General features: G+C 41.6%; 1 protein-coding gene and 3 non-coding genes across 4 annotated transcripts in view; 3 read left to right on the top strand and 1 right to left on the bottom strand.

Annotated features, from left to right (window-relative positions):
- Positions 1-13,555, bottom strand: part of LOC138242797 (zinc finger protein 271-like) — a 683,123-nt gene that overhangs the window by 49,231 nt on the left and 620,337 nt on the right. The gene's annotated exons all lie outside the window — the stretch shown is intronic.
- On the top strand, positions 8,134-8,205 carry trnaa-cgc (transfer RNA alanine (anticodon CGC)). Its single transcript has one exon. It is a non-coding gene; the product is annotated as a tRNA-Ala (tRNA).
- Positions 9,960-10,053, top strand: trnai-uau (transfer RNA isoleucine (anticodon UAU)). Its single transcript has 2 exons — positions 9,960-9,997; positions 10,018-10,053. It is a non-coding gene; the product is annotated as a tRNA-Ile (tRNA).
- On the top strand, positions 11,777-11,848 carry trnat-cgu (transfer RNA threonine (anticodon CGU)). Its single transcript has one exon. It is a non-coding gene; the product is annotated as a tRNA-Thr (tRNA).

The raw sequence follows: 13,555 nt of genomic DNA on the forward strand, positions 1-13,555 counted from the left end.
GGTTTTCTGAAGTGTTCATCAAGTGTGGAAAATGACCCTTAGCCCCAGGGAACCCCACGGCGGCCGGCAGTTTGCTTAATTTCATAGGTAGAACGTTTAAAGAATCGATAAATCTGATGTTCAGAGCTTTTACGGTCATACACATTATCTTACCACCCTGATTAATTAGTTCAACGTCCATCTTTGCAGCTAACAACTGTCTGATTACTAGGTAATTGTCATATCCCTTGCCATTGTGCGATATGAACGTATGGTTTTTGAAACGTCTATCGATAAATTTACACACAAAATCCTTTAGACAAGTTTCACCATAAAATTCCCAGCTTCGTTTATTGTCAATATGAAGGGCGTGGACGTAATTTGGTATGTGTTTCCCCGTTTCTTGCATGCATTCAAAGTCGAAAAAAATGTACTTGTTTGAAATTTTGGGGTTGTCCAAAGGCGGTATGTAGCACAAATGTGTGTCAGGGGTGTCGATCACGTTGTTACAACGCGAGCACATTTTCTCTTTACATTTGTGACTTGCGAGGTTATAAACCCCACATTTCTCACAAAAGACCCTGCGCTCACACTTACTCACACCCGTCGCCGCATTCCGCAAGTGTCTCGCCAAACACTGAGAGCTACGACAAAAGACCTTACAGGCCGGGCAATTCTGAATTTCTGCAATTTTGCAACACTGGGGATCTAAACAGGTTTTACAAGCTTTAACACAGGCGTGTACGTTCTTGTGGCTATACGCCACATGGCAGTTAGTGCAAAAATACGCCGCCCCCACAAAAGCTTTAATATTTAAAACCCCATAAAAATGCTCTTCATGCAGTAGAACAAAAAGTATTTTAGAATTTGGTGGTGTGGGCCCCGTTGTAAAATATTTCCAATCACCCTGGTCGTGGTACAAAATTTTTATGTCTGACAAACTAATTTTCCGATTCTCTGGAAAACCCAACTCTTTGTGCATTCGTTTAGCGCTCTGTAACATTTCCCTATCGGTACAACCTTCATTCAACAAACCGTACACACACCCGGCGAAACACAGATTACCGCCCGTGTAATGTAAGTCGATAAGGTGCGCTTTTTTCTGAGCAATTACCCGGCTGTACAGAACGGATTTAAATCTTCGGCGGGCACCCCCCTGCATATTCCTAACTATCGTCACCACTAAGCGGAGGCTGTCATCGGTGAGAACCTCTGTGTGGCTCTGTAAGAGGTCCGAGATGTGGCTTAAAAAATCGGCAGCATTTAATTCTCCAGGGTGTCTCCTGCGTGAGAACAAGGGTTTGTTAAAACCACCCGCAGTCAATCGCAGCTGTACAAAATCATTCGCCCCGATGTTTGGAGAAAATTCATCCAATATTCTCTGGACTGCACCATGCACAGCGTCTATAGCCTGTACATATGACATTCTTCATGGTGCTCTGTTGCTCTAAAATTATTATAAGACCTGTTATAACTACGTATACGCTCCAGGAAAACTAAGGGGTCTCTATTCGCCCCTGCACCGCCACCAACCTGATTCAGATCGTTCAATACAACCGGTTCTCGGTTACCGACATCCTGTTCTGCTACAACAGCCTCGGGCCTTAAGTTATTTTCTACCATGGCATTCTCATTGCGTGGTTCGGGCGGCCCTTGGGAAATCTGATGCCTCTCTCTGAATCTTTGACGACACAACAAACGTGCTTTTGCCAGTTTAATTCTTTTATTTATGTACAAAAGCTTGCGGTTGGCAAGCGGTCGGTCTTTTAAGCACTTTTTAGACCGCATGTTTAGTCATTTATCACCGGGGATTTGCACCAATGAAGTATGAAATATCATCATCATGGTCTGAAATCCAGAGTTTAGAGCGGCATCTTCTGTAGAAATTATATCTAAAGAGGTTAGCGGTGAAAACCTGGATCTGTTTTGGAAACAAGGTCTGTACACCGGCTAAAACCGCTCTTAGACGCTCTAAAGCTCGTTTTTTGGCAACCTCATTAGTGATCGCCGTTGATAGTGACTGTGTAATACTGCGCACTGAATCTAGCACATCACCCAACACAAAGTCTTTAGGCACGTTATGATTTCTCTCCGCAGGCTTGACACGTCTGGCTTTGGTCAGCGTCTTAACAGCCGTCTCCGATGCAGTCACCACCTTGGGGTCCGACGTTTCCGCCACATTTGTTTCACCGCTCGTCGATACAGCGGCTGTGTGAAAAAATAAAATACTTTTTATTACCACGCCAATGCTCCACATCTCAAAATCAAAAAAACTACACGGTGATAAAAATAAAAGACTTTTCAACACAACAATTAATGAAATCTAAACTGTCAAAATCAGAAAACTACGATAACTATGATAAAAACGCCACACATGTGGTGCATCCTTACACACAGGGCTCCGGGTGAATGGAACAAGTTACCCGGACATGTTGTTACACCGGTTTCCTTTACGGCTGTGGTGGCGCTACTAGAGCGTGGTTAACGGCCTGTAGACCCTTGCACAGACCAGTCGCTTTTAACTTTAAAAGCTAAGCAGTTTTAAAATAAGGTTTTTTAACACTCCCAAACAGAAAACTACGCGATGTAGGATCTTTCAGCGAATTAACATCCTAACAAAAGAAGCAACGTTTGCCGTAAGTGGATCATAACACATCTTGACCACGCTTAAATTATATTAACCTTTGCTTGTTGATTTCAGACGTTTTGAGCTCGTTGACCCAGTTAACGTGTTGGCGCGTCGCAGTTTATTTTTTGAAGGTCCGGGGTCTGCACGGAGTGGGAAAATACCATTAGTGAAAGAACTCAACACCGCAAATTACCAAAAAACGGTTGTTTTTTTTTTTTATTATAGACACGTTTAAATGGCCATGCTAAAAGAATGTTTTATATAATACCGACCTCTTCTCTCAGGCGATCTGATAATATGCCCCGCACCCTCTGGTATGGCGTGAACATCTGTCTCCACAAGGTTTTGCGGTGGGATTGTAAACCCCAAACGAGTTTTTTTAAATGTGTAGCGACTTGTCCCTTCTCCCGCGTCTGTGGAATAGACACACGAGTTTTGGTGTGGAGTATATACCCCGGTGTCTTTAAGACTCACATGGTCGTAAAGTGTTATTCAAAACATTGTCGTAAATACTCACCAGTGTTGGACTGTGCGGTAACTGGCCTTTTTACAGCTGTGGTTTTTGGGGCTAATGGAAATGAATAGATACACACAGTCACGACCACATTATGGAGCAACTCCCTGGTAATTCCATTATAATAATTCAATATTGTCTAGTATACAAATATTATACAACGTTTTGTAACTATATCAAACATGAGACATGCATCGTGACGTTGTAATTGTCTCACAAAAAGCCGGATATACATACCGCTGAAATTCGTGGAGTCCTGGCCTTCGTCTACCAAGTCGAGCAGTGTTAAGTCTGTAAATAGAATATCTTCAGACTGTTGAAATTGATCGGCGTGATCCATTCTGACGAGTTAGGCGATAACGTGAGACTGTAGGAATTGGAATGCAGCTAAAACTTCGCCTGTTAAACCTCTGGTACTTATACCCAAACCGATAAACATTCTCTTCTAAGAAACACACATGGCCCCCCATAAAACCATTAATCTTAGGTATCGTTGGGGGTGCACGTACTGGTCTGTAGAAATTATTTTAAGAAACATTTTAGAAAACGTTTTAGACTGTTATAATGTTAAAATCTATATTATTAAAAATCTATATTATTTTAAGGCATACAACGGTGTCTAAATTTCATAGCTGTTAAACGTGGTGAAAATGTGTCGCGCTGTCTGTGTTTGATTCACCAACAGACCGCTAAGAATATTATCAAACAAAATGTTTTTTATTAACGCTATAAGAAAACTTATCTGTTCTTTATAGGGACGTGTTCACAAAACAAGCTTGACGTTTTGAGGTTTTATTTTTTAATAATGTTAAGAACATTTTTGCGTGAAATACATGGTGTGCTTGTAAATGAGAAAACTTAAAATTTATTTTCTGGGGAAACACAACATTTGTGTTTGCATTGTGTGTTAATACTTTAAAACTTATAAACAGATGTATGAATACTTTTCGCGCTCGATAAATCGGGGGGGTCATCACAACCAATTGAAAAATGTCTTGTGTTATGTAGGCGTGTTACACCATTGGCGCATATTCTTAAATGCTCCGGCCTGACAGGGTCGCAGTGCGTGCTTGGAGCTGTCAGACACCGCAGAGGTGCTGAGATGGCTTCTTTGTGTGAAGAAACAACGGGGTCCGCTACTCTACAAAGTCAAGAGGTAGGCGGCTAAAATATTTTTCTGATCGTACTTGTATCGGTGCTTAGCCTATGTCATTTTAATACTTGATCTTCTTTTTAGCAAAACCCAACCCCACCCTCTACACCCTGTGACAGCGGCGGGGGTGTGAGTTCAGCTGGGGTACCAGATGTTGAAGAACTGCCGGGTGCTAGCGATGATGCCACGCTACAAATGGTAAATATTAACGAAAAACCTTAGCTCACAAGCGCGTTAAATGCTCAATATTTTAGGTACAAAGCATGTCTATTTTGTTAAGCCTTCCTTTTCTTTTTCCTTTAATAGAATAAAGAGGATGTGGACGGGTCAATCTTCAGCCTACCGGCACACGTGAATGTCTCGTGTCTATGCTTGTGTGTTCGCCCAAATGTTAATAAAGCTGATGCCTATGTCCCTAATGAGCCCGATGTTATGCCCCAGGTTGTGAAAGCAGTAGTTTATTGCATCTTCAAACACTGTTTAAAGGGGGTCCTGGTTGATGACTGCCCGGCCTGTCTGATTGACCATCCCGGGCAGCGGGGTCACACATGCCTGTCTGGCAGCTACACAGATGGGTCTGAAGACGTGACGTTTGCCACTTTAGATATTTATAAGTCTCTCAGTTTAGCCCGAATTTTATCGGCTGTTCTGTACACCGCCCGGTGTCTGGGTTCGTACACCATTACAAATGACACTGAGCGGCGCATAAAACAGTTGCTAAAAAATATAATTGAGGACCGCCATCGTCCGAAGAATGAAGAATTTCGAATGTATACGTCTGAATTCTTACTAAGAGTGCTTTACACACTTCTCTCTACAAAGCTTGATATGCAAAACAAAGAGTCAAATGCTAATGTCCTTAAATTTGTTAAAGAGATAGATGTGTATGTCAAGAACTTGAGTGAAATTATTGCGGATCTGATGTTTTCAGATCAGAAAAGGAAGCCTGAGGGGTTCTACAGTGTGTATTCCAAAATACAGCGTGTTTTGCTCAGAACCTGTGGTAACACCATCCCGCTGATTACGCAGGCAAATGTTTTTGCTCTGCTAGATCGGATCGCCCAGTGTGGTTCGCATGGCTTTAGACACGGGGAGCGGAAGGGGGTTATGAATGCTTTTTCAGATGCTGCAAAGTTTCTCAGCAATGTTGGGGTGGTGGTTATGTGTAGCGAACTAATTTTCCGCACCAACATTTAATTGTTGAATGCAAACAGGAGCCGGTAATGCATGTGTGCTGCGTTGTTTCACTGTTTGAAAACCCCCTGTTGAAATAAAGCGGTTCACATTTCACATGCAAACTGGAGTCTGTAACGTGTAAAAAGTGCTGCTGCGCTGTTTCGGTGTTTGAAAACCCACTGTTGAAATAAAGCGGTTCACATTTCACATACTTGCAAACTGGAGTCTGTAACTTGTGTAAAAAGTGCGGCTGCGCTGTTTCGGTGTTTGAAAACCCCCTGTTGAAATAAAGCGGTTCACATTTCACCTGGTGTTTGTCCTGCGAGTTCTTTCCGTGAGACTTTACGCAGTCAGTGTGTGTGTGCATGATTGCACCCCTGCTGCTTTGGAGACACGGCTTGTGCAGCCGGACAACCACTGGGCCACCCGGCCGCGGCTGGCGCAGCTCACACCCCAGGATCTTGCGGCCTGCAACAGACTCCCCGCGCCGCCGTAACTACCCGATTTCCTAGGGTTATAATAGAACACACTCAACCCCGCGGCAGACATGGTCCCCTTCCAAACCAATACACACCTGCACACACCTAAAGCGAGGGATGCACTGCCTTGGGGCTTTGGGACCCTGAGGCTCCGGAACGACCGGCCGGGGGGAGGCGGGGGTTCCGACCCACACCATTGGCTCCTGAGGGGGCGGGACATGCACAAATAACAACACGCCATTGGATGGCAAGGGGCGGGACAACCAAACACCGTGGACGACCATTGGCTGGAAAAGGGGGGCGTGGTACCTGTCAAAAGTTTTACGAAAGGTGTCGCTTTATACTACTGATGTGCAGTGTGCCTTTCCTCTTGTCGTATTCAAGAGTACTCACTGTGTGAGCTCCTCACTGCGTGTTCTGTACTCTACTGTGATTTAATTTAGATGATTACGTGGAGTAGAGTGACAAGATCTACTTGAACATTTTTGGTTTGTGAAATGAAACACTAAATACACTACTGTAAATACAAGTAATGGACATTTAAAATAACCACAGTACAGCTAGAACAGTGAAAGATAAAAGACTATTTAGAATGACATTCACAATAGACTTAAGAACAGTTCAACCACCTGAATAGGGACTTGAACCCTGGGCCCTCAGATTAAAAGTTTGATGCTCTACCGACTGAGTTATCCGGGCTCTGAAAGAAAGTTGACACTGTCGGGATCCTCGCAAGTCACGTGTCTCTTGTGCGGAAGAGCAGTCATTACCCGACCCGTCTGGAATGACCACTGACAGACTTTATCCAGAAGTGACGGCACCACTCCCAGTAGAATGAGTGAGAAATATAGCATGACATGGGTAGGTAAGGGGCTCCCACAATCCATCTTTCCTCACATTACTGATTTTTCTCAATAGCATTTTGACCTTTTTTCACATTCAGATTTTTTTCACATTTAATTAAATCTTTTAATCAAAAACATTAAAAAGAAAACAAATGGAACATTTTTTGGAACAATAATTAAAAAAAACTTTCAATGCCTTGGTTGTACAATGCCATACGTGTGCACACCCTTTATAAAGGGAGTTGCAACAATGCTGAAATTTAAAGAGCATTTCTGTAGAGAAAACAGCATTTTTTCTGCCTTGATGTTAAGCTTAGGGAGTCTGTCTTTTAGAAATTATATTTCTTAACACCTTGCACAGCCTCCCGACAGACTAACAAATATTTTTTGGAGAAATTGGCTCACACGCCAGAAAACACTAACGTTTATTTACGTGAGAGTATGTAAAACTTTAACAGATGTTCATGGTGTTTCACACGGGGTGTTACCTGTTGTAGTGTTTCCAAAGATGTGTTAGCGGACCACAAATTATCTTGAAAAGATTTGGGTTTGTACTGGCTGGGATTCAAACACGACTTAATTATTTGGAAGGCACCTGTACCACCAACGCACTTCCGAGAAGCACCTGGAAATTATCACAATCCTCTCTCTCACCTACAAAGTTATGGAGACACAGACGTCCAATGAAAACTCAAGGCTCCACTCAAGGCTTTATTCACTCAAGGCTCCACTCTTTTGTTGTGATGTCATTTTAATTAATATTAGCTTTGATAAGGTGTCATTTTTGCCTCTTAAAGGTCAAGTCTGCTCCTTTCTTCCTGGTATAGAAAGAACGTGTTCCATCTTTGTTTAAAAACACCACTAAAAGTAAATTATTCAGCTCTACCGCCTGTGTGCATTGACAAGACATCTCAAAAGGACATATTAAATAAGAACACGATCCTTCCTGTTACCATTCCTGTGCCGGGGCGTTGTTTCACCCTTTTACGTTAAATCATCAGTACTGCTGTTTTTCTATGCATAGTTTAATCAAGAGCACTTAAAAGATGCAAAAAGCTTTCAAATAAAATAGAATTGAAAGACAGTCGAGTAAGGAGGTAGAAAAAAAGCACTCCCCCGTCTGGGAATCAACCACCGTCGCCCATGTAACTGGATACAAAAATAACAGATTAATTTGTGCCCAGTCTCTTGAAGCTTCGATGCGATTATTTTTCCTTCCTTATTTCTTCATTCCTATGAATTTACTCTGTAGTAGAAGAAACGCGAAAGTGGGAAACTGCAGGCATTCTTCGTGAGTGGTGAATTGTGATCAGTGAGCATTTCCACATCTCTAAGTCTGTTCCATAAAATTTTTCATTGGGGATGTAGCTCAGTGGTAGAGCGCATGCTTCGCATGTATGAGGTCCCGGGTTCAATCCCTGGCATCTCCAGGTGCTTTATGTTATAGTACTCACATCGCAATCTTCTGTTGAATTAGAACTCTTTGCTCTTGTTCAGAGAGAGACAAGTTTACAAAATTAAATGCAGGCACACTCGACGTGCTGCAGAGTTGCGCTGCTGTTTTAAATGTACCTCATTTAGTTCTGTTTAATCTTAAATTATTTGAACTAATAATTTAGTTCAAATTCAGGAAATCCAGAGATTGCTTCACACTTGTCTTGGCTGTTGCAGAAAACACCTGTTGAATCTCACCCCGGATTTCCTGAGAGATTATTCAGCGAGCGAATCCTCCTTCTGAACTCCGCACTAAACTGAAAGCTTCACGAACTCCTCACTGCGTGTCCTGTACTGCTCTCGTGTAAATGTTAAGCACAGCCATAAACACACTTTGAACTTTTTCCGTTTGTTAAGGTAAATGCAAAAGAGGATGACAAGTATTGATCGTATAAAATATCCATGGCACAACTCGAGAAAGTACTGAAGGACTACACATCGACTCTTGATGATTACAAGAGATTCAAGAAACACAACCGTCCGCACCTGGGTTTGGATCCTGAACACTAGAGTTAAAAGAACATAAGTGATGGATATGACCTATAAACTCTCTTACTTGTCTTATAGTTTATGAAATAAAACAATTTCTTATACTTTCTTACTGTTGATAGACGATTTATTGAATTTTAACAAAATCACAATTACAAACGTTTTCTGTTAAACTGTTATTCACATATTCTAACGTAGATAAACGTTAGTGTCTTCCAGTGTGTGAGCCAATTTCTCCAAAAAATATTTGTTAGTCTGTCGGGAGGCTGTGCAAGGTGTTTAGAAATAGAATTTCTAAAAGACAGACTCTCTAAGCTTAACATCAAGGCAGAAAAAATGCTGTTTTCCCTACAGAAATGCTCTTTACATTTCAGCACTGTTGCAACTCCCTTTATAAAGGGTGTGCACACGTATACAACCAAGGCATTGAAAGTTTTTTTTAAATTATTGTTCCAAAAAATGTTCCATTTGTTTTCTTAATGTTGTTGATTAAAAGATTTTATTAAATGTGAAAAAAATCTGAATGTGAAAAAAGGTCAAAATGCTATTGAAAAAAATCAGTAATGTGAGGAAAGATGGATTGTGGGAGCCCCTTACCTCCCCATGTCATGCTGTATTTCTCACTCATTCTACTGTGAGTGGTGCCGTCGCTTCTGGATAAAGTCTGTCAGTGGTCATTCCAGACGGGTCAGGTATGACTGCTCTTCGGCACAAGAAGAGATATAACATCAGAGCAGCACCATTTAAGGTGGAACGAAAAACGCGAATAAGAAGCCAACTTTAGCCTCGTAGCAGACCCTGGGAGGCACGCTCAAAATAATCATCTTTCCCAGTACTTAAGAGTCATATTTAGATCGCTTTACTGCAATTTTATTTGATTGATGGGAGATGTGAAGCCATCGACCCTGTACTGCGCTTCACATTGTAATTGAAGCCATTTCTCATGCTTCTCTCAGTGTCGGGGCTGCAATTGCGTGTAAAGGAGGCGACTTGAAAATGTCGCTACAAAAAAGTTAATTTACTTGTCCGACCACCTCCCTCCGTCCCCCTTTGCTGTTAGCACAATTCTTTCAGTTTCTTTTCTTGTATTTTCCTTGATATTTTACTGTTGCTTTTCCCCATGAGGAGATGGATCCACAACCGAAACTGTTTTCACCCTGTTTGTGCAACTTCAGTCTGTATGAGGAGCGCATTTTGCACAGCTCCAGTGGCGCAATCGGTCAGCGCGCGGTACTTATACAGCAGTGCACAGCGGAGTCATGCCGAGGTTGTGAGTTCAAGCCTCACCTGGAGCAGTGTCTTTAGCTACTGAAAGCAACTGTCGAGTTTAGATACTCTTAGGTATCTGATGGAGATAAATTAACATCAAACGAACAAGTAAAGGTAAAGGTTTACTTCGAGTCACAATCAAAGAAGGCTCCACAGCTGAAACATTGTGTTTCCTTCTCTTTTCAGCATGGAATAAACCTATACTTTTTCCTTTGAAGCCCACCCATGCTGACGCAGCTCCCTACTTAAAGTACCATCAGCTGTGTACCTCCAGTTGACCTGTACACAAATATATGAGAGAGGTCTACTGAGACGAGAGGAGCACTGGACTTGATAAAGCTCTTGCATTAGATTATGTTTTTGTTGTTCCCCAGATTTGTTTTTAAATGTTCTTTTTCTTTTTAAGTTGTTGCATTTGGTTGTTTTTTTATAGTTGTTAGACAACTACAGGGATTTACCGAGGTTCCCGGAAGACTTCTCGTTTTGTGTTTGTTGTGTTTTCGGGTTACAACTATTTTTTTTTTCTGTTAATAGGACCCCACGCATTACTATGGGACTAGTTAATTTTAGTTCTTACATTGTACCTGAAATGACCTCAATAACTACTACTCTGTTTCCCTTTTTTTAAAAAAAAGGCAAAACTGATGTTTTGTTTCTCCTTGTTGCTGATTGGTAGCTACAACGGGTGAGTTGAAACAAACTTGGCCTCTGAAATTTTTCAGCAGCTCTGTACTGAACCTGTTCTCAATTGCAACAAACCTAAAATAACAGCTGCTGCCCATTAGATGTTACTGAAGTAGCAGACTAAGCGGAACAATAGATTACATTGGAACTGTCCTGAGTGTAGTGGAATAATATCGTCATTAAGTAATGAACTGATGCACCACTTGTTTGAAAATTATTTTTATATTTAACTAAAATTGCTTTCCAGACACTACAATTATTCACAAGGAATTTTATCAATACATATTTTATTAATAAAAGCGTGATATCTTAATAATAAAGTTTAATGTTATCTTTAACATTAGTACTTTAGTAGCTGTATTATGCTTTTGGGAATTTCCAGGTGTCCTGGTGGAGAGAACTGAAATTAAGGAAATACATAATTAAAGGGGTGTAAGTGGATCTACAGAAGCTCAGGATGCCGTGAGGCGTGCTACATTACTGCACTGTATCGGGGTTCCCGTGCAGCGGATTTTCGCCAACCTCCCTGGAGAAAAAGGTACATATGAACAGACTGTAGCTGCCTTAGACGCTTACTTTACACCGCGGAGAAATGTGGTTTTGGAACGGCATAAATTTAGGCAGAGAACTTAGTCTCAGGACGAATCTGTTGTTGCTTTTTTGACTGCACTAAGAGAACTGGCTAAATCTTGTGACTTTGGAGTATTGGAAACTGACATGTTAAGATATCAACTTGTGGAAAAATGTGCACATAAGAGACTATAAATTGCTGCAGGAGGAAGGGCTGACTTTAGAAAAGCTCTTACAATCGCTAGAATTCATGAAGCAGCTCAAGCAGAATCAAGAATGCTTTCTGACCACAGTGACAAAGTGACACTGAACGGGGCGCTCGCTCAAAGTTTACAAACAAAAGCCGAGCAGCAGGACGCAGTCATGCTAGAGAAATAGAAGAACAACCAAGTTTAAGGACAAGTATCCCTTTTATTGTTGTTGCTGCATCCAGGCGATGTAAACCAGATTCAGAAAAAAATAATTTGAACAACATTATTCCCACATTTACTCGAAGGCGTGGTGGCTGAGTGGTAAGGCGTCGGTCTCGTAAACCGACGAGCGTGGGTTCGAACCCCACCCGTGCCTGTTTCATTTGTCACTGCTTTCCTTTAGTTTCAAAGTCTAAAACTAAAGTCAAAAACTCGCAATGTAGGGGTCTCAATAGTAAGAGGACATAACTGTCGCCAGTGATTAGTATTCTTGCATATCCTGCTTTGTTTTTTAGTCGACAAAGCTTGTCTCTCTTCACACCCATCTTCCAAATGATCGCCTCAGCATTGGGAAGGAACGTGCACTTGGTACAGCCCCCCACTCCATGGTCTGATCACAAACGGATCGGGTGAGCTGTCAGTCCAGGTTGGAAGTAACGTTCGAAAGCACTAAAAATCTGGCTTAGGAACGAAAAGACCGTGTTTTTTTAAACGAGTAAACGATAAAATAATATACTGCCTGCAAGACTTGTCAAGTTCAAGTCCAAGTTTATAGTCATTATACTCATACACAGGTATATGGTATAACGAAATGCTATTTACTGTAGCTAGCTCTCGGACATAAGTAGTACAAAGAAAAAAACACAACAACAATACAATTGTATAACAAAAGACAGACAGAAACAACAGCCAATGTGCAAAAAACAACAACAGGCAGTGTACAAAACAACAAAAAGGTAACAGGTTATGTGCAAAAACATGCATCAAAAGAATGAAATAAAGGGATAGAAATGATGGGGAGTGAGCTTTTGACATGTATGGTAGAGGTAGATTTTCAATGTGTGTTTGGGTTTTTGGTAAGAAAGAAGGCACCGTGAGGTTCAGATCATAGGTGAGAGGTGAGGAGAGAGTGAGAGAGGCTGGGAGTTTAATAGTTTGATAGTGTGGGGGTTAAAACTGTCTCTGAGTCTGGTGGTCCGGGCCCGAATGCTCCGGTACCGTTTTCCATGTCATGCTAAACGCCACAAATTGTGTTTGTCCAGTCGTATCAATCGTTCTAAAGTTACAGAAAATCGGATGCGACTGGTGCAATGATTGCACACATATCTTTAGAACAGTCGAGCGGTTTAAAACAGCAAATTCACAGCTTTGTGTCTTTTAAGCTTTGTGTTTCGCTCTCCAAATAGAGGCACGGGTTTAAATCCCACTTCTGACAGTCAGGCGTTTTACCCTGTCTTTTTTACCTGCCTTTACACTGTTTCAGTCTTGTTGTGCTCACTGAGAATCACAGTACGAGGAAAACGGAGAAACTGCTTAGCAAAAACATAACGGACAGAAAAAAGCTTCGTAAACACGTGAATGTGATTAGCAGCAGTAAGGTATGCATTCAAATGTTTAAGGCAGATTTCTAAAAGCAGCAGAAGAAAGGTGCAGCCTTTGTGAGAATTCGTGGGTTTTTATGCTGCTTGGACTTCTTTCAAGCCTATGAGGTGACCCCCGTTTTATTTTCATTTTCAAACTTCAGAACCGAATAACGAAAATGTTTCATGTGTGACAGCATTCCGTTGCAAATACCGTTTCCACGATGTATTCAGCGACGGGAATGAAATGTTTTAGTGCTGGCTCAAATGCGAGGAATTTCAGAAAAACCTGGAAAAGCAACGCTTGCAGTAAATGACATATCTAAAGCGTGTAGTCAGCATGAGCAGAACAACGCAATGCTCTGTAAAAACGATCTGAAACCGCAATTACTCTTTTATCTCAGGCAGTTCATTCCGATACGATGTTTCCGCAGACTAAATGAAATGCCGAACTCCAAGCATCTTGTTGCCATTATTGTACTCCTGCTGAAAGAAGAAAGAAA

Source organism: Lepisosteus oculatus, chromosome 14, assembly GCF_040954835.1.
Source record: "Lepisosteus oculatus isolate fLepOcu1 chromosome 14, fLepOcu1.hap2, whole genome shotgun sequence".
Classification (NCBI taxonomy): domain Eukaryota; kingdom Metazoa; phylum Chordata; class Actinopteri; order Semionotiformes; family Lepisosteidae; genus Lepisosteus; species Lepisosteus oculatus.